Genomic DNA, 26548 nt, shown 5'->3' on the forward strand with positions numbered 1-26548 from the left:
GCATACATTCAAGATGCAGTCTCTATAGAGTACAATGCATTTACTGTTTGGTGACTGGAAATCAGCATCTAGATAATCTAAAAACAAATCACTTGTTATGACTTGTAATGAGGTTTGGAAAAGCTGAGAAGCAATCTCTAACTTTCTGACTGTCACATGACTGCTATTCTTTACAACAGCCTAAGTTGTTTCCAAATCTTTCAACCTGTACAGTACTTATTATTCACAGTCAAGGAATTGTGAAAGAATCTTTTTTTTTTCAATTCTTTATTTTGTGATTTTTAATTTTAACATATTTGATTATTTTTACTAAACAAACCAAATGCTCTACTTCCAAATCAGAAACGGTACTGAAACATTGCAGTTTCTCAAACACACAAATAAATACTGGCTGTGAATTGATGCATCGCTGACACTAAATCAATCACTGAAAGTGTGAGGCTCTGATAGTCTGCAGATATCCACTGTACCGAAAGGATGCCTTGGTTAAAGCACTCTGCTTAGAGGCTCTATTGATTCATTTAGTGTACAGAAACCCACACACGCATCTACACACTTCACAAGCAATTTGAGTAGTTAAAATATAAAAGGATCGGGAATGAGTTAAAATATTCAGTAATAGTTTTCGACAAGATCTCTTCTCTATAAGGGTAAATTGGCTCCAATATTCAAAAGAGATACAGTTTTGTGGTCAATTTCCAATATCTGGTTTTTGTAGAACCTAGACGTGTCTGCATTGATTTTATTAGATTCCGATGCACAGAAGCCAAGTAAATTTGGGTTTTAGTGTTTCTTTGCTGTATGAATGTTTTTTAGCAATAAATCTCATACTGCTGGAAAGACTGTTTATTTCCTTTTAAACTGTGCCACATTTTGTATAACAAATGTAAATATTATCACTTTAATTACATATTCAAGACATGGTCCACAACAGTGCATGAGAAATCCTTACACAATAAAAGCCAGGTACCTCCTCCTCACCTAATGGTCACCTGCATAGTCCCACTCTACTGTGGGATAGTGCCTCATTCTTCACTAAAACTTGGCCAATGTGATTGCGTTGGTCACTCTGGATAAACAGCCCCATCAGGATGATCAATGGGGTCAAGTGTTTAATGGAGTTGAGCTCAGGACTGCAGGCAGGGCATTTTTAGTCTGTGCTGAATCTTGTTCCATAGAACTACCACTGACTGCAGAGTCTCATCCTGATATTTCTCTCCATTTAGATTGCTTTCACTGGTTCCAAGCCTTGTTCTTCTATTGAGAAAAATGTCAGCCCAAATCACCAAAACCCATCAGTGCAACAATCAGCATAAAATTCTCCACATCTTCTCCAAACTTCTCTATTCAACTGTAGGCATAATCTGGGCTTATCGTCGAACAAAATGTTCCTCCACATGTTCAGACTCCAGCGCACATGTTGCTGACACAAGCTCAAACAGAGCATAGGAGGGCTCCTGGCCCAATGAGACCAGAGGCTATTGGCCCTTTTCCATTAGTACCAACTCAGAGTAGTTTGCTACGGGTTGACATTAGTTCCATTAGTAACAGTTATGTGGAACCGTTACTATTTTTGAAACCTGTGTGACAGGCCCTGGAATTTTCACCCATTAAACAGATTAAATGTTTCTGTAAAACACATGGAAATAATGAGACAGACAGCTGGTAAAATTTCTCATTGCCTCGCTTCTGCCATATTTATTAATATAATCACATATTTTCAAATTGCAGCACTTTACAACACCTTTCATGTGGATGCTGTAGGCAGCCTGCTTTGGACGTTAGCTGATTTTTTTCTAGTATCTGTAATGTTTACATTTGGCTTGAGTTTGTTTAAATTGGGTAATCAAGTTCAGTCTAGGGCAAGCTACTGTATGTACCTTTTGGCTGTAGAAAAATGCTAACCTAATGCATCGGTTTGGACCACTTTCTCTCTCCATCTCACTGTAGCTCAGAGGTGCCCAGGTCCAGTCCTGAAGAGCTACTATCATGCATTGTTTGGATGCATCCCTACTCCAACACACCAAAACAATGCGTATTTGCTATGTATATGTGCATACCAAACTGACAGGGCTGTACTGGATATTATCAGGTACGAATACCAGTACTTTTACACCTTCAGTCTCTAGTAGCACAGCCTTCAACACAAAGTCACCACACTTTCCTGGATTCTCATTCTACGGTCAACTGCTGGAACCTCCTTTCTGGTCAGCCGTCCACTTATGACCTTCCCTCCATCCATGACTTGTACAGGTCTAGGGTCAGACAAAAGGCAGACAACATCACTGTTGACCCCCACACACCCTGGTCACAAGTTGCTTAGACTTTTTCCTTCAGGTCGGTGCTACAGAGCACTAATGGCAAAAACGAGTCACGAAATAGCAAATAATTGTAAAGCGGATGGAAATGTGTGTGTAATCAAATCTGTAAAACCTGGCATGCAAGTGTTGTCAGTCCCTTGATACTATGATATTGTAAGAATTATGATTATGGATTAATTAATATTTATCAAGAAATATAATTTAAAATCATAATTTGAAAAAGATTAATTTCTTAACCAAAAAATCATTACTTACGAATTGAAATCAGAGATGTCCTCTGGTGTTGTAATTGTGGTTCAAAAGCCCTTGATAATTACAATTATTAAATTCTCAGTAATAATTGATAACTATTACTGGATCAATCACTATCACTGTTTAATCAACCGCTTCGCCGAAGATGGGGGAACTTTGACCTTATTTTGACAGACAAATCACTCTTGCTCAAAATAAACAAAAAACGCTTTCTCTTTTTCTACGTGAATATTTATTAAATCAACAGCCCTGATACACCTCGCTATACCCATTCAATAATCTTCACCTAATCAAGCATGCAAAAAAATCTACACAAAAGGGGTAAAATAACTAACTAAACAAGATAAAACAACATTGAGTGTGTATGAAAGTCAAACCAGCAGTTATGGCAAAAACAAGAGAAAATATGGTACTGAGCAAAGCTTTGGGAGCGGCCTCCACCAGGCTGCAGTCATTTAACCCCCAAAGTTGGAGCTCAGTGAAACACAAAAGGTGATAAAACATTTAGGCGACAGCCAGTGGAAAAACACGAAGAGTGAAGACAAAGGAATAGTGAATATTCCACCACGAGGTTCTAGCAGTCCAACTTTAAGTTCACCTGAGTCTGCGCTCAGGTGTTCAAACACAGTGAGACACGCACAGCTTCAGAGCACGGCGGCTTTCAGAGTCCAACAGCAATCAAAGTTTCAATAATACACTGCATGCACATAAAACTTAGAACACATTGGACTATAAGTGGTGATTCTAAATCGCTCTAAAATCCTACTCTATCCTGCCCACGCTATTTCTAAAAGAGATTAAAAAAACTAAACGGGATTACTTTGTGTCTTCTTCTCTGGAGCAGGGGGAGACGGCGGAGTTTGTTACGTGTCCGTAACAAACTCAAAGACCGCCGGCCTTCCACCTTTGGCAAAAGGGGAAAAATATGACGGACCATCAGCAGTCGACTGGAACAAAAACAAAGAGGAAAATTTCGTCTCTTTGGAAAACCTCCATGGGTTTTTATTGGGTTACGTGTTAAATCCACGTCTTCGATTGGTAAAGTAAAACTTGCAAGTCTTCCTATCCCTGCAAGCTTAACTCGTTGAGTTTCGGCCAGTGGGGAGAATTAATGAAAACCCACATGTGAGTTTCTTCTCCAGAAGGATGCGTGCCTCCGTTGCATAGTAACTGGTCTTGGTTTCCAGCGGGGAAAAGTAAAGGGCCTCATATTCCTTATATAGTTCACTGTGACATCAGAGCTGCGACGCCCCTTCCTATCAGCTGCAATTCCTGCTGGGAGTTGTCATAGCAGACCATACTGGGGTATATAGTAGCAAACAAGTGGTCGAACAATATCTTTAAATAAAATGCTGTCCGCAATGCAACAAATTGCCTACAGAACTCACCTAACTATTAAATTAGAAATTCAACTGTGTGAAATTTATTCTCAACATAAATCTTGCTGTTCCGCGAAGATCTCTGAGGATGGGTAAAGAACAACGATGAGCAAAAAGCATAATGAAGATGGGTCCAAAATTTTGAAATTCTTCGCCTACCCGGATCTTCAAAGATTCCAAATAATAAGAGTTAAATTGCTTTTGCAAAAAAAAAGAAGATTCAGAAAATCTGATTATTACATAAAATTGACAGGATATTTTAAACAGAAATGTCGGGCTCCTGAGAAGTATGTTCATTTCTATGCACTGAGTACTTTGTTGGGGCTCCTTTTGCATTATTTACTGCATCAATGCAGTGTGGCATGGAGTTGGGGTGCCACAGGTTGGAAGCCCAGATTGCTTTGATAGCTGCCTTCAGGTCATGTGCCTTATTGGGTCTGGTGTCTCTTATGTTCCTCTTGAAAATACCTCATAGATTCTCTATTAAGGAAGGTAGTACCATAGTTATTGAAGCAGCTTTTGGTACCTTTGGCAGTGTGGTCAGGTATTTTAAAAAATGAATCTAGTGGTACTTAGCAAGTATTATTAGCATAGCTGATATTGAAGACAGTCTTTGTAAAGAAATATGACAATCTAGTGTTTGTGATTTTGATAAAACTGGCTCACAAAGAAAAATGAATTAAAATTCAAACATAATAAAAAGGAAACTTAATACCATTGGAATTTGAAGCAATACCTGCCTACATACAAAGTGATTTACTTCTGAAAATCAAATCTCAAATAGAAAAAAATCCTTTTTAACATGGGTCCAAGTGCCAAAAAGCAAGAAAGCACCAAAGTTGGAGAGCTGTTTCTAAAAACAGGTAATCAGAATGAAAGTTGGGAGAAAAACCCTACAGCTTTGGAAAGTTACCAATGGATTTCCTTCTGGCGAATAAGTAGCTGTTCGCCCTTCAATGTCAGAATTTTTGTCATGCTATTGAGTCCAAAGTAATTGAATACGTGGAAAGCATGCTAAGAAGTGCATAAGAAGGAATCAGAAACCACAGATGGGATGGATGGGTGGATGCTGGTGGAAAAACAAAAGGAAACAATGAGATGGTGGTTTTGAGAAAATGAGGAAACAAGACAACACAGACAGGAGAAACAAAGGAGGAGAGGATGGCAAAGAATAGAGCAGACAAGGATATGAGACTGGGTAAGAAATGGGGAAATGAGGAAAGAGAGGAGGAAATAGGGTTGGGTGCTGAAAATAAATGAAGAAGACAGAAGACTAAACAGAAAAGAAGGAACGAGAGATTGGAGGACGAAAAATACTAAACTAAAAAGACATAAGAACATGAAATAACCAATAAAACAAAAGAAAGAAAGAAAAGAAGGAAAGAAAACAAAGAAAGAAAACAAAACAGAAAAGAAAAGTAATGGAGGACATGGAAGAAAATGAAAAGTATGATGAAAAAGAAAGATAAAATGACTCTTAAAATAAATAGGAAAAGATGATGGTAAATGGGGAGGTGAAAGGAACACAGGCAAATCCAGCAGATGGAATATGAAAAAAAACAGGAAAAAAGAAGGACAGAGACATTACTAGCAAGACACACTTTTGCATTTTGGACAATCAGGAGGATTGTGTGGGCACATTATTTCATTTAGCCTGCATGACAGGAAGCCACAGATAACAGCTGCGGGTTTGTCAGATCACACAATGACAAGCATGCTACCATATCTGCCATCTATACAACACCATTAATTCTGGTGAAGGAGACATGGTGGCTGTATCCTCTTTAAATAGGCTCACTGATCAGACCACTGAGGTCCAGGTAATTATCTCCCAAACAAACTGATTTCCTCTTCTTGCTGTGATTCATAAGACAGAATAAAAAGATAAAGGAGATAAAGGAGAAACTGAAGGAGACTGAGGAAGTTTTTCGTGATCTTCATACCTGTTAAAATTTGGAAAGTAAAACCTTCCTACATTCTTTAACTTGATTTACAATTAAAATATTTCTTAAATTTTTATGTTTTATGCTTTTTATTACTGTGTATTAGGTGGTAAGATAAAATACAAGCTGCCAACTCCATTGATAAAAACAAAGTGATGAACCCACTGCGCAAAGAAACGTCATAACTTCCAAGTCATTTTTGCACCTCTAATTTGGCTCCCCTGAAGGTGCAGACTGTGACACTAGACGATGTCTTTTTCCAACGTTTACCGGACGTCTAGTTTTTGACATCCTCAGCACCGCCAATTGTAGTGCAAACGAAGTGCAAATGTAGTTGCTGTATACGTCTTTTCTACGTCAAATTTGAACTTATTTCAGACGGTTCGATGCTGCTTCTATGCTGTTCCTAATCACATTCCACCCATAGCTTTATTTGATTATCACATCAGCAGATAACTGAAAACACCTAGTAAAGGTCTAAGGCGTTTCCAGTTCAAACCTACTACTGAGCCAAATAAAGCTAGGAAATAATACCCATTTGGTTTACAAATAAGTCATCACTCATTTAAAGTTATAATCTTTATTTTTTTTATTGATATAACAGGTAGCCTATTGGCTGCAAAACAAAAATATTTACACACATCAAATATAAAAAAGAACATCCTTTTGCAACATTTTTTTCTTTTTTTTTATTGGACTCACAGATGAATAAGTTTCATATTAACACCGTTTTTAGAACCAAAAAAGTATATCCAGATAAAAATATAAAATTCCACAGCCCTTATCAGTCCTGAGTGATGGCTTTGTGTCCTCCACCTCCACTTCTTTGTGGTACATGTTTGAGATGCTCTGCAGCATGTATCCTTTTGAAGTCTTCTGTGGCTGCTTCATCACCATTCACGATTCCATCTGCATTTGTAGAAATACAAATTAGTAATATCTGGAAAATGCACAAAAATGTTGCTGTTGCCTCCCCTAGCAATACTGGATACATACAAAACCATCTCTGCAAATTTGATGACAGTTGGCTTTTATATTTTGCCGATTAAGAATCTTTATTGTCATTATGCCACCATAACGACACTGTTGTTGAGGCTCTGAAGACATACATGGATTGCACAGACATAATTGAGAAGACACTTACAAAATCTGAAGACACATATTAAATAATAAAAACACAGAAAAAAAACAAAAAACCTTCGGAAGGTAAACATTAGCACATTTGCATTATTTAAAATACTTGTAAATTTTCAACCACTTATAACACTTTCAGTTTAAAAATACATTTAGAATTAACCCCTGCACAATTCAAACACTTACAGTGTTCACACTTGTCTTTGCAAACACATCCGCTTACCTTGTATTGCTCCATAAACCGTTGTCTTCTCCAAAGATCTCTTGCCTTGTCTCCCCTTCCCCTTCATATTGAATTTAGCCATCAGTGCGTTGGTGAAGAGCCTGAAGAACAATAAACCAAATTTAAAACAATTTAAATATATGAAGTATAATATTATACATGTCAGAAAACTTTATGGGAGAAATGGGACTAAAGTGCACAGAATGTTGTGGTAGAGGGGAGGGGCTTGCTAATGGTTAGTTGGTTGGAGGGAATTGTGAGGATTGTGTGTATGTGTGTAGAGGCATAGCATACCTATCAAGAACTTTGTGGACACAGTCCTTTGTGTTCTTTCCTCCGATTCTGGCAATTTGCAGCACCTGTTGGAATAAGTGCATGACACAGGTAAATGACACTCCCAAGAGAACCTAACAGTGTGTGAGTACTTCATTATGCTATGGGCTATTTATTTATTCCAGACTTCTAAAACGTACAAAGGCATCAAAGGTTTTTGGATCACAGAGACGTTCCTCCTCTTTCTCTAAATCCTTGATGATCGCCATTCTCTCAACGTGTACGGCTGAAGAGATGGGTTGTGCTCGTTTATGCTGATCGCGAAGTTCCATCAGCTGTTTGAAAGTTTGACACCTTTTTCTGGAACACTGAAACATTTGTTGATTATTATGGCTATCGCTACCTAATGTAGCAAGGCTACCCAGCTGGTTAATCGTTTTTGTAATCAGCTTCTGTATTTTTCTGGACCTGGACGCGTCATCGCTTTATCTGTCCAATAACACTGTCACTGATAAAGCTATGTGTGGTCTCAGACACGTTGCTACTGCTACAACTACTACTCTGACTCCCAGGGACACTGCCAATTATTTTCAATGTCTCGATGTTCATCCTCGCTGTCAGAATAACGAAAAAGTAGATCGAGGTCCCTTTTGCGTTTTCGCCATGTTCTCATTCTCAAAGCCATTTGTAAGCAGATGTGAATCTAAGTTAATCTACTCATTGTTTATAGGACTGAGCATTGTGCAAAGGAGGATGAGGTCACAACACTTAAGTTATTAAGGTGGTTATGGGTAGGATACCAAATTCCACGTCCAGAATGAAGAAAACACACACCTGACAAAAAGACAAGGCTGATTTAAAAACAGATAACTAAAAATGTGGTTTGTCCAAACATAAAAAAAATGTGGACTGGTGCTGAAATTCATTTGAAAGTACGCTAGTTAAAATGAGGTCATTAGGCATGTTTCTTTGTCTCCCCAAAGGCCTGATCCGAGTGGTCGAAATGTGTGGACAAGGCCTGATGAGTCTTCTACTAAACAATGGAAATATAGCAATTAGCAACCACCGTCTTTCATGATTCACTAAAATACCCCAGAATCAGAACGAAACATGGGAAAGCAGTATTCAGTTCTTATACTTCACTAATCTGGAACAAACGTTTTGAAAATGGCAGAAATGCTGAGTCTCAGCGTTCTTTTAAATACAGGTTAAAACCCCATTTGTTTAGATATGCTTTGGAAGGAGCCACCTCCTCCCCTTAAAGCATCAAGTGCATTCATTATTTTTAGCTTGTAGCACAACTTTTCTTTACTTTTCTTAGTTTCACTTAATCATGCTACTGCAATGTACTTTCTTATGTTTTTTGCAAAGCACTTCGATTTGTCCTGTTGCTGGAATGTGCTATATAAATAAACTTGCCTTGCCTTGTAGCGTACTGAAAAGTTAGAATAAATAATTTTCTAAACTGTTACCTGCCTTAACATTCATCTACCACTAGAAATACAAGAAAATAGAAGAGACGATGTAAACAGCCGTTTAAGTTAGCATTAGCTGAAGAGATGCAAGCTAATACAGCCGGCAAGGTTTGGTAGTTTAAGACAACAAAGCTAACACCTCAAGCACAATCTAAACAGAATCACACTTACCTTCAACTTTTGAGTGGATTGCAGTGATTTGAGCGGCCAGTTTCTTCAGCTCAAGCAGATATGAACACCGAATAGCAGAAGGTTTTAAATGAAGCGTGCTTCTATTTCTTCCTTTGTTTTGCAGCCAGGCTGCTCAGCAAGGCCACACTTGATTGGTTGGGTCGTGATCACGTGCTGCCTGAGCCAATCAGAGTGGCGTTTAGTGGTCCAAATTAGAACGCTGTGGCTCCAAAGCCCGCGAATTGAATACAGTTCTTCTTCTTCATCTTTTAACTAATGACGGAAAACAAACAACTTAATCGGTACATGTCGCCACCTACTGTACATGAGTGTGTAACCATGCACAGTCAGCCACAGTAGTATTTTGAATTGATAATAATTGTATTAATTGATTAACAATAAAGCAGTTAAGAAAATGTAATAAAATGTAATAAAAAATAACGTAGTCAAAAAATAAATAAATAATAAAATTATGTTTACATTGAAATAATTTATTTTCGTAATTATTCATGTTATATAATAATAAATCTGCACCTGTCTGGGTTGTCTGTATGACCTCTGTAGTGGAAATTTCTTATCAAAGTGGAGAGAAGTTGTTAGGTATTATTTAGTCAACTCAGAGGCAAGGAACGACACAGAGTCAGATGTACTTGCAGCAAGGGTAGCTCACACTTTGCAGTGCAAATCTACAAAGTGTTGGCACCCTCTCTCTTTATTTATACATGCTGGTTCACACACAGTTCAACAAACATTCAGGGTGTGTGTGTGTGGGGGGTCAGAAAGGTTAGGGTTCATGTGTCTTGATTTTAAACAGAGAGGGAGTGAGTGAGTGCTCGTACCAGTCCCTAGATGTTGCTGATAAAAGCATAACTCATTCCTCTCCCCATCTCCCTTTCTGTGACATGTAAGGAGGGAAAGACACTTAGAGCAGACATGAGTGATAAACAATACAAAAGTTTTCAAACCCTAACAGAAGTTGACTCACAACAAGAACCCTGGTTAATTTACCTGCCTGGTCATACAACTTACTTCCATTCGGTAAGGCTGTAAGATTAAGAGTTAACACAAAAGGATCTGGGACCAAAGATCCTGAAATAGTATAAGCAGTAGTTCTGATAGGACATGACTCAAATTTATGTCTGTTGATTAAAGCACATGAAACAGATGTAATAGCTTTGCAACCTTCTGTCTTCCCAAGGAAATAAGGTGTGTTTTCCTCTTGTGCAATACAAATATCTGTACCTATATCTGGATATCCAATTGATTCCTATTACCCCAAAATCCATAAAGAATTCCTGTAGTAGCATATATTAAATTAGTCTCACTAGAAAATCTACTAACATTTCTGCTTTGCCTTACAATATAATTCCTCACCCAAGGAAAAATAACCTCCACCAGCTGGTTATGTTGCCTAACTGGAAAGAAAGTAGTATCAATAGGAACAGGTACCAAACATGGTTGATCATTAATAACACGTGGAATCAAACAACAAACATAGCAACTGTCATTTTTTATCTTCCTCACGGTTTGATGCATCAGTTGCCACCAGACACTATCAGCATGATCATGGCAGTCAGAAAAGTGATGAATCTCTCTTCGAATCAGCTGATGAGTATTATTGGCATAATTACTCAGATTATCCACAAATTATCTTTGCTGTACCTTTCCCCAAATGAACACAAGAGTAATAAAATACTTGCAATACCAATCATTAGCATCAGAATCAGACCATCTTCCACATAACTGCATCGTGACCTTGAAGTGGAATGTCCTTTCTTCTGGTACTGAAAGCAAACAGTTTTTTTTCCAAAGAAAACAAATTATAAACAAAAATCCTGCTGCCTCTCCTGAGTGGCTTCTGCGCTCCAAGCTGCCCTGTTACCAGTCTGGTACAGGTGAGCGGTCGTAGGAAGCTCCTCTAGAAATATGTTTAGAAACAGGAACTCTAACCTGCTGGAAGTTAGGCTTCCATAGTCCAACTAAACAACGGTGGAGATGAACACATTTCAAATTTGTAATAATACCATAATGATAGATATCAAGCAATAAACATGAAAGTTAGATAAAAGCATCCGAGATTTCCTCCTCAGATTCAGTTTCGCTGTCAAAGTGGGAGAAAAATATGGCTGACCCTTGCTGTCCAGGCAAAGGAGCGCCTAGTAGCCACCAAATGTTAAGAAATTAAGGAGAATAAGCATCATGGCGCATGTTTGACCGTCTCTCTGTTGCAGACGTCGCCAGTCCATCATCCAGAAAAAGGTTATGTGCAAATGTGTAGAGGTCTTCCCTGTATGTGTCCTATGTGTCTCTCACTGTGATGTGTGTACAGTGAGGCAAATGACCTTATGATTTCTAACTTTCAGGCAATGCGATGGCCTTAAGTAGATTCGGAAATAACGGTGCACTGCTCAAGGGATTATTGTGCCCTTGTAAGAACAGTGTTCTTCAACCACCTCTTCAATCACTCGCCAGTGATCAGCTTACAGTTCCTTGACTTGTGGTGGTCCGCTGTCCTCACACCTTTCAGGCCGTAGATGATCCAGTTGGAAGATGACTTGTGTCCTGGAAGCCAGATGAAGCTGGAGCTTTCCTGCAGCTTTCCTGGGTGTCTAGTAGGATCTGATATGGGCCATTCCAGCGCCTGGACTTCCAGTGTTTTCTCCTAGATTCTCTGACCAGAATCCAGTCGCCAGGAATAAAGGACTGGAGGGTGGAAGTGGCTGTTTCTGGTAATGCAGCCTTCACCGTCTGTGAAACTTGAGAAAACACAGTGGACATGTTTTGACAGTAAAACAACATCCTATCTTCACACACAAATGTGGAAGAAAATGATCTTGGCAATATTCCCATGCCCAAATTAGGAGACCTGCCACACAACTATAATAATTGACCCTGAATATTCCACGACAAAAGAGAACTTGCTTCTCTAAAAGAATTAACTGGAAAGTATCAAATGAGCTAAGTTATCACCCTTTTGAAGATACGTTTCTAACCCTAAAATAATATTTTAACCCACTATATGTGTCAACGTCAGGCCAGCATGTCACATGAGCAGTGGTTAATAAGCATTCTTTGTTGCAGAAAATAGGAAAAGATTTATGCAAATGTGTGTGTGTTTGTACGTTACCCCCATCAGTTTCTTAATCGCTCCAGAGTCAGATTGTCATGGCACACAGTCCTCTATCAGTCCAAAAAACAACCCAGGCCCTTCCCAGGTGTGTTGGTGAGACATTCACTCCTTTGTCCACTTTATCTTCTCCAGGAGGGAGAAAGAACATTGCTCCGGCCTGTTTCTCTTCTGCCCGCATAAGATGTACTTTCAGTATAAATCCAGTGTATCGCTCTTCTGGCTCTGCAGCAGCATGGATCGTTGTCCATCTCAGTGGGTTTGGGGCCAGACTTCTTCTGAGTTTCGTTCTGGTGGAAACTCACACTGTCATTTGCAGCAAGCAGGCATGCAGGCTCTCTCTCTTTCAGGCCATGCTGAAGAAGCGTCTCTGGCGGAGTAGCCATGGGAAGGGCAGGTTTCTAAAGTCCAGACTCAAAAACGCAGATGTTGCACTCAAATCCCATATATGTGTGTGTGTGTGTGAGAGAGAGAGGCAGAAGAAAAAGTTTAGTGTAGGTTCAGATTTTGCACACAGAAATATTATCAGTCAGTCAGTCAGTTAGTCGTCCCTCTGCCTGTCACTTCCTTCCACAACATGAACTATACTCCTTTCTAAAACAACTTTCTTTTCGCATCTCTAATGTCCCTTTTCACTTTTACCTTCTTTTCCGACTGATCGCAATATTTAAGACAAATGAAACTTCCTTAAGGAAAGTTTTAACTCTTTAACCCCGTAATTGATGCACTCTGTGCTTTTTAATATTTTCTTGTGTTTTTTATTTTTTTCATCTCCATCCATCAACTGTTTTACTTGAAACTATTTAAACAATTTTTTTTTTCAACTATTTAACTTATTTAAACTCAAACCTCCACGCTGTGAAAAAGCCAAATTTATCTTCCAAATTAAAGCACATTTAACACAATTATCCCCACTTTTCCCTTTCATTATTTTATAAATCACAGAGTCAGGAGAAGGAGGCACCCCTGATGCCTCATGGTTCCGGAACCATTTTTTTCCTTTTTACCCGTTCAGCGGCACGTCTGCCGTCTGGCTTTTCTCCTTTATGAGGTGTAGAAAATTGCAAAAAACCACATTAACTGTGGACACAAGAGGAAGCTATCTGAAAGGGATGTTCGGGTGCTAACCCGGATTGTATCCAAAAAACATAAAACCACGGCTGCCCAAATCTCGGCAGAATTAAATGTGCACCTCAACTCTCCTGTTTCCACCAGAACTGTCCGTCGGGAGCTCCACAGGGTCAATATACACGGCCGGGCTGCTATAGCCAAACCTTTGGTCACTCATGCCAATGCCAAACATCGGTTTCAATGGAGCGCAAATCTTGGGCTGTGGACAATGTGAAACATGTATTGTTCTCTGATGAGTCCACCATTACTGTTTTCCCCACTTCCAGGAGAGTTACGGTGTGGAGAAGCCCCAAAGAAGCGTACCACCCAGACTGTTGCATACCCAGAGTGAAGCATGGGGATGGATCAGTGATGGTTTGGGCGGCCATATCATGGCATTCCCTTGGCCCAATACTTGTGCTAGATGGGCGCATCACTGCCAAGGACTACTGAACCATTCTTGAGGACCATGAGCATTTTATAAATCACAGAGTTGGAAGAAGGAGGCACCCCTGATGCCTCGAGGTTCCGGAACCATTTTTTTCCTTTTTACCCGTTCAGCGGTACGTCTGCCGTCTGGCTTTTCTCCTTTATGAGGTGTAGAAAATTGCAAAAAACCACCCGCAAAACCCTGTGTTTTGCTTTATCTTATTGTTACCAATAAGAACCTCCCTGTTTTCCTTAACAGGGTGACCTGGCCCTCAGCTGATGTCCTCCCTCTCGCAACTCCAGAACCAAATTTATTAGTTAGGAGATGATGGTTAATGTGTAATAAAAAAATATTATACATTATATCATATAGAGCAACTTCTCACCCAGATATATTTGAAGACAAATAGTTCGGATCCAATCGGCCAGAAGCCGCAGGCGGGCATGAGGACTCCCCTCCGTAAAATGGAGGTGGACTGAGGACAACGTCTCAGGCTGGCCAGGCGTCCGTGTCCCCTCCTGCGGTCTCCTCTGGCACGTTAGATCCTGTTCGTGACGCTAAAATTGTAGTGGAATTTTCTTATCAAAGTGTGAGAGAAGTTTACTCACAACAAGAGAAAATCCGGACTTTGTCTTTATAAGTTTTATTCAAAGGCATTAAGCGTTTGAAGACCCTGTCGCTGAGGTTAGTCAGTGAAGCAGAGCCCCGATCAACATTTACACACAGTATTTATACCAAACATGACAGTGTTATCTCAACTTCAAAGAGTCTGTGTTTTATGGCCTAGACCCTTCTCGGGTTCAGAGGTGACAAAGTTATCTAGGAACAGACCCATCTGCTCTTCCTGAGACATCACCCTAAATGATGGGTTTTAACCATTAAACTTCTGATAATGGCTTTACAGCTTCCTCCTCTAACACAGATATTCTGAGGAGTGAGGTAACCTAAAGGTCATACACTTTGGAGCACTTAATAAAAGAATTTCCATTACACCTCCAAAAGTCTGACGTTCAAACATTTAACTGCCTAATGACCCCTCTTGTACGTCAACAAGAGGGGTCATCGTTAGACAGCCAAATTGCAGACCTTGACTGCAAGTCATGGAGACGTCCAGAATTGGTCTTTTGGTCTTGGTCCGACAAACTTAATATAGACCTGATCTGCACGTCCATTAGACGTCCAGTGTTTAGCGGGAACATTAGTACTTGAGTCTCTTGTAAACTAAACCATAATAGTTATCATATCTCCTCATCATGATACCACATAGAGGAAAACATCGTTTCATGTCATTATCAGGGTGTTTGACTCAACATTTTCAGTCTGGGTAAAACGTGAACATGCACTCATCATGAACATGCCTTTCAAGGCACATTTATACCTTTTCATTGTAAAACCATACAACAGTTATACATCACCTAACAACTTCTATGAATTTCAAAAGAACAACTAGGAACACTAGTTGTTATATATTGTGGATATTTTTCTAATCCATGTCGTGTCAACATTATTCTTACAGGCTTGAACAAATACTAATATTTGTTTAGATTAACTTTAAAAAACTACAACTTCAAACTCAACCAATTTTTGTAGCCATCCGCAAACATCATGCATAATTCTAGGCCTCGCTTCTTAGCAGAATGAGTAAAATTGGTTGGTTAAAGATTTTAAACATAGTGAAACAATTTTTAAAAGGGTGAAGGCTGGGTCCTTCCCAGAAGCTTGATATTTGCTTGATCGTTCCTAACACCTGTTTTAAATTGTAGTTAGAATCATTGTCCTGTTGAAACATCCAGTTGTGTCCAGGTTTAAACCTTCTAACTGCTGGTTAGTCATAACATTTGGAAGCAGTTCTCCATTATTCCATCCTTTTAATACAATGTTCCAGCAACTTTAAATAAAAAAATTGTTTTTTGGATCTGGGGCTTATATCTTGACCTGAATCCTCAGTCCATAGCAGTGGAAAATTTGACCTAATGTTCCAGCTTTCAACTCATGGCAGGCTTGAGCCTTGATGGTTGTTGGGTTGTTCTAAAACATCCGGACCAATTTAGTTTCTTGGTTTGTGCCAGGAAACCAACCAATGTGGACAAACTCAATCAGTTCTGCCAAGGAGAGTGGTACAAATATCCAGCAGTTACAGCAGCACTGTTAACTGAGGACACCTAAAGGAAATGTAGTTATTCATAGCAGTTGGCAGCAACCTTGTCATAGATTTGTTTCATGCTGGGGACTTAAGCAGAAGGAAATTTACCTATACAAGCCCAAATATAATCACATTTGTAAGAGACATGGAGGAGTGGCCACGAAATAGCCAAATAAAATGGAATGTGCATCATTTCTATTAAAGCTTTATAACCTTGGTGAAGGACACTCTCAACACTGGTTATTGTAGTAAATCTAAATCAGACTTTTGTCTGCTTGAAAAGCAGATATTGTGTTGATTTTCTCCCAGAAGATGCATTCTAAAGTAGTCAGGGGTTTTCTTTGCAATATACACAAGTGAATAAAGTTTCTGTTTTAAGGTCATCTCCAACTAACATTTTCTTTCAAGTTTTTCCATATGTTTTGTGTTTTTCTCGATGGCTTCCATTTCCAATTAGTTCAATGTAACATTAAATTCTTTCCCCTTGCCGCTTGTTCCCGCCTGCCCACAAGACTGATTTGATAAAGACCAGGCCTCAACAGATGGGAAGGGAACACAGTGCGGGGAATATCTCCTTGCTGCTCAGCCAAACACCACCTCGCCTTTTCATTTTTCTTTTCCTCGATCCACCTCTTTTTATTTTTTTTTCTGCTCCTTTGTTTCACACTTTTTGTCTGTCTCTCAAGTGTTCCCAGTGCAAGCCCTCCAACATAAATCACAAACGCTCAGCCAGCCAACCTGGAGATGTGCTTTGACTGTTCTCAAACTCCAAAAAGCACACTAAAAGCTCCTGCGAGACAAAAGAAGGGGAAATGTGTGAAGGATGGAAAGCTTTTAGCTGAAGAAAAAAAAAATCTGCCAGTACATTTTAGAACAGCAAAAAACCAAACTTTGTTTTGACTCAGCCTAAACAGTCAAATCTCAAATAGAATCAAATTAAACCTCAAATATGATTTGAATAGGACTTCTGAGCATCACAACATTGTTTCGCATAATGCTGCTCTGAAGCAGTCTTGGCTGGGAGCACTTGCAGCCTCCCACTCAGCCAATCAGTCATCTCAGACACTTATCCATCAATAGCTGCTGACTTCCTGTATTTGTAATGTTGGATACAGTGGAGCAGAAACAATGTTCTATCAAGCATCCCTTAAACATGTAAAAATGTGTTAAAACATCAATGAACAACAATGTACCTTCACAGTGTGTTCATCACACACTGAAACATGCTCTGGCAGTTAAATATCTGCAGTTAAATCAAGGTGAATGAACAGGTGGCAGATGCTTTTGTCCAAATTTGACAGCCCACTGCTAAATCTGTCTGTGATCGACATCTCAAAGGTCGCAGCTGTAAAGTCCTGACACACTTCCGATGAGCCCGGAGAGACCTGGTCAGAGAGCTGTACAAAAGGAAAGGTGCGGACAAATTAAAGCAGTGATGTGGAAATTAAAGAGGTAAGCTGAGGATGTAAAGGGACATGATACAATGAGAAAAAGGAAGCAGAGATTTGCAATGCGTCCAAGCTGCCATTAATGGTCTGAGTTTTACCTTGAAGTAAGTAAATTTCCATCATTAGTGACTTTTACAGGGGTTGGACAATGAAACTGAAACACCTGTCATTTTAGTCTTGGAGGTTTCATGGCTAAATTGGACCAGCCTGGTAGCCAGTCTTCATTGATTGCACATTGCACCAGAAAGAGCAGAGTGTGAAGGCTCAATTAGCAGGTTAAGAGCACAGTTTTGCTCAAAATATTGAAATGCACACAACATTATGGGTGACATACTAGAGTTCAAAAGAGGACAAATTGTTGATGCATGTCTTGCTGGCGCATCTGTGACCAAGACAGCAAGTCTTTGTGATGTATCAAGAGCCACGGTATCCAGGGTAATGTCAGCATACCACCAAGAAGGACGAACCACATCCAACAGGATTAACTGTGGACACAAGAGGAAGCTGTCTGAAAGGGATGTTCGGGTGCTAACCCGGATTGTATCCAAAAAACATAAAACCACGGCTGCCCAAATCTCGGCAGAATTAAATGTGCACCTCAACTCTCCTGTTTCCACCAGAACTGTCCGTCGGGAGCTCCACAGGGTCAATATACACGGCCGGGCTGCTATAGCCAAACCTTTGGTCACTCATGCCAAATCACAGAGTCAGGAGAAGGAGACACCCCTGATGCCTCAAGGTTCCGGAACCATTTTTTTCCTTTTTACCCGTTCAGCGGCACGTCTGCCGTCTGGCTTTTCTCCTTTATGAGGTGTAGAAAATTGCAAAAAACCACCCGCAAAACCCTGTGTTTTGCTTTATCTTATTGTTACCAATAAGCACCTCCCTGTTTTCCTTAACAGGGTGACCTGGCCCTTAGCTGATGTCCTCCCTCTCGCAACTCCGGAACCAAATTAATTAGTTAGGAGATGATGGTAAATGTGTAATAAAAAAATAATATGCATTATATCATACAGAGCAACTTCTCACCCAGATATATTTGAAGACAAATAGTTCGGATCCAATCGGCCAGAAGCCACGAGCATGAGGACTCCCCTCCGTAAAATGGAGGTGGACTGAGGACAATGTCTCAGGCTGGCCAGGCGTCCGTGTCCCCTCCTGTGGTCTCCTCTGGCACGTTAGATCCTGTTCGTGACGCTAAAATTGTAGTGGAATTTTCTTATCAAAGTGTGAGAGAAGTTGACTCACAACAAGAGAAAATCCGGACTTTGTCTTTATAAGTTTTATTCAAAGGTATTAAGCGTTTGAAGACCCTGTCGCTGAGGTTAGTCAGTGAAGCAGAGCCCCGATCAACATTTACACACAGTATTTATACCAAACATGACAGTGTTATCTCAACTTCAAAGAGTCTGTGTTTTATGGCCTAGACCCTTCTCGGGTTCAGAGGTGACAAAGTTATCTAGGAACAGACCCATCTGCTCCTCCTGAGACATCACCCTAAATGATGGGTTTTAACCATTAAACTTCTGATAATGGCTTTACAGCTTCCTCCTCTAACACAGATTTTCTGAGGAGTGAGGTAACCTAAAGGTCATACACTTTGGAGCACTTAATAAAATAATTTCCATTACACCTCCAAAAGTCAATGAAACTGAAACACCTGTGCATCCAATGGTTCAAACATTGTATCCCGAAGGCGGTGCTGTGTAACAGGATGACAATGTACCAATACACACAGCAAGACTGGTGATAAATTGGTTTGATGAACATGAAAGTGAAGTTGAACATCTCCCATGGCCTGCACAGTCACCAGATCTAAATATTATTGAGCCACTTTGGGGTGTTTTGTAGGAGCGAGTCAGGAAGCGTTTTCCTCCACCAGTATCACGTAGTGACCTGGCCACTATCCTGCAAGAAGAATGGCTTAAAATCCCTCTGACCACTGTGCAGGACTTGTATATGTCATTCCCAAGACGAATTGACGCTGTATTGGCCACAAGAGGAGGCCCTAATCCATACTAATAAATTATTGTGGTCTAAAACCAGGTGTTTCAGTTTCATTGTCCAACCCCTGTACATTGCTCTACAAAAGTATTTATAGTGTTGCTGAAGGGAAAATTTTGAGTCTTCCCACAGATTCTCAATAGGATTTAGGTGTGAACTTTGACTGGACCAAATAAATAATTACTCTTTGACCAAAACCATTCCATTGTAGCTCTCGCTGTATTTTTAGTGTTATCTTAAAAGCATGATCCTGCCTTTGCTGTGTTTCACCACAATGATAGAGAGATTGCATTCTGGGTGGTTTACATTGGCAGTTTGCATGCAAACATTCATTTTGGTCTCATCTGACCAGAGTACAATCTTCCCCATGTCTGCTCTGTCCCCTACATTGATTTTTAAAACCTTCCATCGTATGGACTTTTTATCGCATTGTTTCAACATGCCTTTCTTTCTGCCTCACTTCCATAAAAGCTACATTTCCTTAGATCTTTGCAGCTCTTCAAGAGTTACCATGGGCCTCTTGGCTGCTTCTCTGCTTAATGTTCTTCTTGCCCGGCCTGCTAGTTATGGTGGATGGCCATGTATTGTGAATTTGGTGGTCTTTTCCTACCCTTTCCTTTTCCAGATGATAGATTGAACAGTGCTCAGACAGATGTTCAAAGCAGGGAATGTTTTATACCCCAACCCTTTACACTTCTCCAAAACCTTATGTCATGCCATCACGTGTCTGTGTTTTTCTTTATTTCCTGGTCTGGTCTCTGTTTTCCCTCCGTTCATCACACCTTTTCCTAGTCTTCCCTGATTATCTGGTCTAGTCTCTCATTGGTTCCCCCAGCTGTTCTGTTTTGTATATATGCCTTTTTGTTTTCACTGTTCCCCACTGGATCCTTGTCATAGATGAGAATGGGCAAGAACTGTTCGGGCAACTTTCGCACCTCCTGCCTGCCAGCAGCTCTCCCTGGCAGAGACTCGAGACTGTTAATAAGCTGTGGAACTGACTGGAGGTGTGGGGAAACGTTTTCCCTCAGAGTCCCCTGATTCCCGGCTTGTTAAGGAGGGAGTGGCAGAGGGCCATGTAAGAGATCGGCCCCATGTTCAAACTAATTCCGGCACGTCCGGACACCGTGGGTCGTCTGCCGCCACTCCTGGGGTCTGCTCCTGTTCTGTGGCGGCTCCAGGAAGAGCCGCTGTCTCCTCCTGCTCCGGCGTGGGTTGAGGAGGAGCCACAACCTGCTCCTGTTCCCGGGGGGCTCGAGGAGGAGCCGCAACCTGCTCCTGTTCCGGGTTGGCTCGTGGAGGAACCACTGCCAAGTCCTGTTCCTGGTTGGGAGGAGCTCAAAGCCGAGCTGCCTTCACCGCGTGGTCCTGTTCCTGTTCTGGAGGAGCTCAAAGCCGAGCTGCCTACACTGCCTGGTCCTGTTCTTGTTCTGGAAGAGGTCAAGGCCAAGCTGCCTCTCTCAGCTGATCTCCAGAGTTCCGCCGCAGATCTGCACGGCTTTGCCAAGGGCTCCAGTGGTTTTCTGCACCGCTCACCTTAGCTCCACCATGGTATCAAGCCTTCTGAGCACCACTGCCGGCTTCCTCGTGTCTGTCCTCTGGACCGTCTGCTCCAAGGGTGCTTCTGGTTCCAACGTCATCCTTCTGTACTCTGGGTCCTGCCGGGACATCCTCCCGGCAGTCTTCCTGGACTATGTGCCTGCTCAGGGCCATCTGCCTGAACTTTGTGTCTGCAAGGGACAACCTCCGGGTCACCCACTCGAACTTTGTTTTGTTTTGGGTCTTGCCTGCCTGGAGTTTTGGTCTTTTTGTTTTCTGGACCTGTTTCTGGCCCTGGCCTGTTTGTGTTTTCCTGGCCCTCTTTTGGGGACATTTTCTTTTTCTTGTTTGTGTTATTCTTTATTTCCTGGTCAGGTGTCTGTTTTCCCTCCGTTTATCACACCTGTTCCTAGTCTTCCCTGATTATCTGGTCTCTAAATGTTTGCCGCACTTTTGAATTTTCTTAATTTAAAAAATTTCAAAACCAAGTATCATTTCCTTTGTATTTCAAAATGATGCAACACTTTGTGTTGCTCTATTATATAAAATCACCATAAAATACAATGTTTTTTTAGGCAGACAGTAAATGCATTTCTGCATGTTTGCAATATACGTTTTCAAATCTATAATATACAATCCAGAATGACATCACCGTAGCCATTACCATCTCAAGTTTAAGACTTTAACAGAAAACAATGCTTTAAGGTCATTGAAGCAAGTGAAAGAGGAGGAGTGAAATGCTGTAGACAGGAGGTCAAGTGACTGCAAGCCAAGAGAGCCCAGGCCCAGTGCAGCTGTCAGAGCATCGTGACCGCAACATTGTGTTTATCTGAATCATGACCTCTATGTCCGAGGTCACCCTCCCACAAGTGGCTCTTCACTCCAGGACCAGGATTAATAAATTAAATCCAAGGCACAGCAGACACTCCAGCAGGGGAAGTAGGCAGGATGTAATGAAAGAGAATGTGAAGACTCTGGAGTGTTGGGATTTCTCCTGCATTTAATGTAATGTTTACAAGCAGCCTCTAAACCCTTTTTCTCACTGGTAGGTATTACCTGGAGATCTGAAGTGGTGCAAATATTTACCCTTAACAACATAGGTGGTGCTTAGCTAAAAGTTAGGAAATATCCCTGGGTGTCACAGGATTTGCAGCTTGATACATGACAAAGTGTTCCCAACAGAAACAGCCATGCATCTCTGGTTAACTCTTCATTGTGACTTTTTCCTTTGTCTTTTTTTTTTCCCTCCAATACACCAGCTGTACAACGTCCTCCTGCTGCCAGGCTCAGTCTCTCTCCACAGAGGTAACTCGTAAAGAGCCGGCCTTTGTGCATGTAGAAGGAATAAGGGATCTCACTTTCTGTTGCTGTGAGGACAAAGAAATAAAGCATCAGCTCACAAGTGGAGAAATGAGTAGAACAAGAAACATGCCGAATCCTAGACAGGATTACTGACAGATGGAAAACCTGCAAGAGAGTGATTCTACACAAAAGGGGTAAAATAACTAACTAAACAAGATAAAAAACATTGAGTGTGTATGAAAGTCAAACCAGCAGTTATGGCAAAAACAAGAGAAAATATGGTACAGGGTGAAGCTTTGGGAGCAGCCTACACCAGGCTGCAGTCATAAAACCCCCAAAGTTGGAGCTCAGTGAAACACAAAGGGTCATAAAACATTTAGGTGGCAACCAGCGAAAAAACACAAAGAGTGAAGACAAAGGAATAGTGAGTATTCCACCATGAGGTTCTAGCAGTCCAACTTGAAGTTCACCTGAGTCTGCGCTCAGGTGTTCAAACACAGTGAGACACGCACGGCTTCAAAGCGCGGCGGCTTTCAGAGTCCAACAGCAATCAAAGTTTCAATAAGACACTGCATGCACGTACAACTTAGAACACATTGGACTATAAGTGGTGATTTTAAATTGCTCTAAAATCCTACTCTATCCTGCCCAAGCTATTTCTAATAGAGATAAAAAACAAAACGGGATTACTCAGTGTCTCCTTCTCTGGAGCAGGGGGAGAGGGGGGAGTTTGCTATGCATCCATAACAAAATATGACGGACCGTCAGCAGTCGACTGGAACAAAAACAAAGAGGAAAATTTCGTCTCCTTGGAAAACCTCTGTGGGTTTTTCTTGGGTTATGTGTTAAATCCACGTCTTCGATCGGTAAAGTAAAACTTGCAAGTCTTCCTAATCCTTGCAAGCTTAACTCGTTGAGTTTCTTATGAGTTTTGACCGTTGGGGAGAATTTATGAAAACCCACATGTGAGTTTCTTCTCTAGAAGGATGCGTGCCTCCGTTATGTGGTAACCTGTCTCGGTTTCGAGCAGGAGAAAAGCAAAGGTGGGCGTCTCCCGTGTCCTTAAATAGCCCACTGTGACATCAGTGCTGCAACGCCCCTTCCAATCAGCTGCAATTCCATCTGGGAGTTGTGGTAGCAGATCATACTGGGGTATATAGTAGCAGATGACACTGGGAGGTATAGTAGCGAACAAATGGTCCAACAGTGTAATGAGTAATGAAACAAAGTCTGCAAGTAAATAGATAATATTTATAAATTAACACTTCTCTTCTGTTTTACTAACAAGTTCCAAGAATTCAACCTTGTCCTTATAGGCTCCATCATCTAAGCCAGGGTTCCCAAAAGGGGGGGGTCACAAAATGATTTTCAGAATCCTCGTGATGTGACCACTGAGATGTATGGAGGGACAAAAGGGACAAATTAAATAATTTATCATGAAATAAGTAAATGTACCATGGAATGTCCATTAAATAATTAAATAATATATCATAAAATTAAATAATCAAATGCCATTTTTAAATAAAAAAAATTATTTAAAATTCATAATTATTTCATTATATTTAATAAATAAATTTAGAGTGTGAAAAGTTATATGTATTTTTAGGGTGTCACCAGTCTCTGGCACTGTTAATTTGGGGGTCACAGACTGAAAAGTTTGGGAACCCCTGATCTAAGCAGCATCTGTCAGTTATAATTTTCAGGTGCATACATGCACTTATGGTTTACAAGAATGTTATATCTAACATTTCAAACTTAAGACTTGATGTGGTAAATGGACAAACTGATCACATTACAGCAGCCATGCTGTGAGAAAAGCATGTTTTATTTTCTATATTTACATTGACATGGAAAATACTGAAATCAATTCAAATCATACTCTAAGCATTTATAAACTATAAGAACCCTACATGTACTGTGCAGTATTTGAACTCAAAATGTGGTTGGGGTTCCATTTGCACTAATTACTGGATCAATGCTGCATGACATGTAAGTGATCAGCATTAGGCTCTGCTGAGGTGTTCAGGAAGTCTCAGTTGCCTTCAGCTCATCTCCATTGTTGGATCTGGTGTCTCTCATCCAAAACTCCATAGATTCCCTATGGATTCTAGTTCAAGAGAGTTCACTGGCCAGTCAAACACAATGATACCATGGTTATTAAGGCAGGTACTGGTATTGTTGGGACCTTGAACAGGTGCCAACAATACAGATTTAAGCATCTCCATGAGGCTGGTCAGCAGAGTGAAACATTAAAGCACATTAATATGTCCAGGTTCATGGCTGCACTGGATTTGGAGTTGATAAAATGCATTACACCAACACCAGCAGTTGACTTCCTAAATCATCATTATTGAAACTGCTCTTTGGATCTCAAACATTTTTGACTCTGTGGCCTACCCTTCAGCCTCTGGAATCTTGATTTTCAAATGAAATGTAAAATCTACTTTTATCTGGAAGTGACTGAGCAGCAATCCAGTCCAGTCCCTCTTCTCCTTAGCTCAGATGTAAGGCTTCTGACATGTTGTGTTCAGGTGTGGCTCACCACTAATATACCAAAAAGCTCCTGTACTTGTTTATAGCATATCTGTAAGATAAGCTGACTGTAAGATGTGTGAACCAGAGCTTCTTCTGCTTCAGGGCTTAATCTATTTCAGATAGAGTGGTTTTAAAGTGCTGCACCCTCCTAAGAACCAATTAGGCACGTAATTTTACATTCATGCAACATCCATGATTGATTGGTAACTTTATGCTATGTGTGGAAAAAAGTGAGAGAGTCATTGGGGTCTAGCTGCCTCAAGGAAACCTCCAGCTGAAAATAATGAAATAAAAGCATTTCCTGGTCCTTTCATTCATACTCATTTATTTACTTATTACACTGTTCATTATGGTGTAATTTATACCTTACATTTAAACATCTTTTCAATTTAGAATTGATAACAAAGGTTTTATATGTAGATTCAGAAAATGGTTTCCCAATAGTATTAGACATTGTCCAGCTCAGAGTGGGAAAAATAAAACCCATAAAACCATATTTAGTACAATATACACTCTCCGCCACTTTATTACGTACACCTTGCTAGTATCGGGATGGACCACCTTTTGCCTTCAGAACTGCCTTAATCCTTCATGGCATAGATTCAACAAGGTATTGGAAACATTCCTCAGAGAGTTGGGTCCATATTGACATGATAGCATCACACAGATGCTGCAGGTTTGTCAGCTGCACATCCATGATGCGAATCTCCCGTTCCACCACATCCCAAAGTTGCTCTATTGGATTGAGATTTGGTGACTGGAGGCCATTTGAGTACAGTGAACTCATTTAAATGTTCAAGAAACCAGTCTGAGATTATTCGTGCTTTATGACATTCTGCGTTATCCTGCTGGAAGTAACCATCAGAAGATGGGTACACTGTGGTCATAAAGGGATGGACATGGTCAGCAACAATACTCAGGTAGGCTGTGGCGTTGATACGATGCTCAATTGGTACTAAGGGGCCCAAAGTGTGCCAACAAAATATCCCCCACACCATTACACCACCACCACCACCAGCCTGAACTGTTGATGCAAGGTAGGATGGATCCATGCTTTCATGTTGTTGACGCCAAATTCTGACCCTACCACCCAAATGTCACAGCAGAAATCGAGACTCGTCAGACCAGGCAACGTTTTTCCAATCTTCTATTGTTCAATTGTGGTGAGCCTGTGCGAATTGTACACTCAGCTTCCTGTTCTTAGTGGACAGGAGTGGCACCCGGTGTGGTCTTCTGCTGCTGTAGGCCATCTGCCTCAAGGTTCGACCTGTTGTGTGTTCAGAGATGCTCTTCTGCATGCCTTGGTTGTAATGAGTGGTTATTTGAGTTACTGTTGCCTTTCAGCTCGATCCAGTCTAGCCATTCCCCTCTGACCTCTGGCATCAACAAGGCATTTGCACCCACCACAGAACTGCCGCTCACTGGATATTTTCTCTTTTTCGGACCATTCTCTGTGAACCCTAGAGATGGTAGTGCGTTAAATTCCCAGTAGATCAGCAGTTTCTGAAATACTCAGATATAAAATATTGAAAGATGATTAACAAAGGTTTATGTCATAATTCGGTAAACTTGAGTCCTTCACTATAACGATGTGGGTTACAGGTGACCTAGATGTCAGGGATTTGATGAGAAAATGTTTATTTCAGTTGCTAGTGACTTCAGGAATGACTCTGACTTGGGGTGAAACACTTGAGACTTGACTTGTAAAAACAAATGACCTGTGAACATCTCTCTTTAAAATT

This window comes from Girardinichthys multiradiatus, chromosome 22 (assembly GCF_021462225.1).
Source record: "Girardinichthys multiradiatus isolate DD_20200921_A chromosome 22, DD_fGirMul_XY1, whole genome shotgun sequence".
Taxonomy (NCBI): domain Eukaryota; kingdom Metazoa; phylum Chordata; class Actinopteri; order Cyprinodontiformes; family Goodeidae; genus Girardinichthys; species Girardinichthys multiradiatus.